This window comes from Meles meles, unplaced genomic scaffold, assembly GCF_922984935.1.
Source record: "Meles meles unplaced genomic scaffold, mMelMel3.1 paternal haplotype, whole genome shotgun sequence".
Lineage (NCBI taxonomy): Eukaryota > Metazoa > Chordata > Mammalia > Carnivora > Mustelidae > Meles > Meles meles.
The window spans coordinates 30,001-32,500 of NW_025721483.1; the positions used below are offsets into that span (position 1 = coordinate 30,001).

Here is a 2,500-nt window from a genome sequence, read left to right on the forward strand (position 1 = left end):
GGCCGAAGGAGGACCCCCGGCTCGAGGAAAAGCCACGGGCCGACGCCCGCGGACCCGGCCTCCGGCCCACCCCCCCCAACGCCGAGGGAGGGGGGCCGAAAACGCGGGCGCGGGCGCGGGCGGGGAGCACGGGCCGGCGGCACAGGCGGGAGCCCTGCCGGGCTCGGGGGAGGGGGGAGGGGGAGACGGCCGAGCGGGGAGCGAGCCGCCAGGGCGGGCCGAGGGCGGCACGCGCACGCGCGCGGGGAGGCGAGGGCGGGGGTTGGAGGGAGCACGCGGGCACGAAGCCGGGGCGGCGGGCGGGCGGGCGGGGGGGCGGCGGGGCGCAGCGGTCGCCCCCGACCGCCGGCCCTCGCATCCCCACACGCACCCCCCCACCGCCACCGCCCACGGGCACCGCCGCCCGGGCTCCTCTCCTCTCCTCCTCCCTTCACCGAAGCCCCCGCGCGCAACCGCCGCACGGCCGCGGGGCCGGGCGACGGACGGCGCGGCGCGCCCGTCCTCCCTGGACGACGACACGACACGACACACCCCGTCGACACCCCCCCAACCCCGACCCACCGCGGGCTCGGGGCACCCGGCGCGGCGCGGCCGCAACCCGGGGGAAGGCGCGCAGCGGCGGGCGGCGCCGCAGCGTCCCGCGGGCCGCCGCCGGGGCACGCGGCCCCGGGGCGCGGCCCCGCGCGCGCGCGACTCGGGCCTCGGCGCGAGCCGCCCGGACAGGGCGAAGGCCGGGGTCGCCGGCGGGGAGGGAGGGGCGGGCGCGGACCCCGGACGCCAGGCGGCGGCGGCGGCCCACGGAGGGGGGGCCCCCGGCCGGGACGACCGGGGCTCGCCGCCGGGGGCACGGCGGCGAGACCGACGGCGTTCCGGGTCCGGGCTCTCCCCCACGACGGACCGCCACCGGCGAGCGGCACGGGACCGCGACGCCCCCCAACGCACAACCCGGGCGACCCCAAGACCGCGTGCGGCGCGAGGGATCTCCCCCCAGAGGAACCGCGGCGGCGGCCGCGGCCCTCAGCGCGAGCTCTCTCCTCTCTCCCTTTCTCGCGGGCGGGGCCGCCCCCCCCTGCCCCGGCGCCGGCACCGGCCCCCCCACCCCCACACACGCTCGCACGCCTCCACCCCCTCCCACGTCCCACACGCGCTGCACCGCCGGGCGGACCCGGCGGGGCGAGGCGAGGCGAGGCGTGGGCGGGTGGAGGGGCGGGGTGCGCGGGCGGTGGGGACCAGGGGCGCACGGGGCGGAGGAGGCCACCGTGTCTGCACTTAGGGGGACGGAGGGCACCGGCAGACCCAGGCCCTGCGAGGCAAACCCCCAGCCGCGCCACCCCCCCGGGGCGACAGACCCCTGGGGGAAGCGATTGATCGTGAAGCGACGCTCAGACAGGCGTAGCCCCGGGAGGAACCCGGGGCCGCAAGTGCGTTCGAAGTGTCGATGATCAATGTGTCCTGCAATTCACATTAATTCTCGCAGCTAGCTGCGTTCTTCATCGACGCACGAGCCGAGTGATCCACCGCTAAGAGTCGTACGAGTTTTGATCGTTCAGGGGGCCGACCCCCGGAGGGGCGGCCCCCCCTGGCACAGCACATTCCCCCGAAGGGGTGCCTCCGGCCGGCCAGTCGAGACACAAGCGAGACCAGACTCCGAGAAGGTCGGAAAGGTTGGACCACGGGGCATCCGGCCACCGCCCACCACGCGAGGAGCGGAGCTCGGACAACCCCACAGGCGCCCAGGGGGTTCCCACCTGCCCCCCCCACACACACACACCGAGGGACGCGGGGCACACGCACACGCACGGCCGGGCGGGGCCGCCGGGCAGCCCCCTCCCGACGGCCGCGCGAAGACCGTGGCGCGGCATGGCAACCCCGGCCCCGGGGGGGTGGGGTGGGGTGGGCGGCGGAGTCTGGGGGAGAAGGGAACCCCTCCTCCCCACGGGCCCGACCGCCCCGACCCGAGGCGGACGGGCGACCCCCAAAGGGTCTTTAAACCTCCGCGCCGGGACGCGCTAGGTACCTGGACAGGGGGTGGGGGACAGGCGAGGCGGGGGGGGGGGGCGGGACACGAGGCCGCAGGCCACCCCGCCTCGACGCCGATCCCGTCCGCGGCCAACCCCGCGGGGCACGGAAACCCCTGGCGCTGCCGGCCCGTGACGGAGGAGGCCCCCACGCCCCGCCGGGCGCCGCCACCGGCCCCGGCCTACACCGGCACCCGGCACCGCCTTCTCCCCCATTCCTTAACCCCCCCCCCGCCAGCGCCGCCGGGGCGGACCGGACCCCTCTTCCTTGCCCGAGCACCCCGAAGCTCTCTTCGGCCCACACCCGCGTCCCTCCCCGCACCCGCGAACCCAGGCCCCCTTCGCCGCCGAGGGCGAGGGGCTGCAGCGGGAAGCGGGGCACAGGCAGGCAGGGCGCGTGAGGCACGGGGGAAGAGAGCAGCAGGGGCGGGGAAGGCGAGGAGCCGAACCCGGGCCCGGGGCCTGGGCGTGGGGGCCGGAGG

The 2,500-nt window shown here is 78.6% G+C and overlaps 1 non-coding gene across 1 annotated transcript; it reads right to left on the minus strand.

Annotated features, from left to right (window-relative positions):
* Positions 1-1,376: 1,376 nt before the first annotated feature.
* Positions 1,377-1,529, minus strand: LOC123936416. The gene has a single exon (XR_006817279.1). It is a non-coding gene; the product is annotated as a 5.8S ribosomal RNA (ribosomal RNA).
* Between the last annotated feature and the right edge of the window lie 971 nt (positions 1,530-2,500).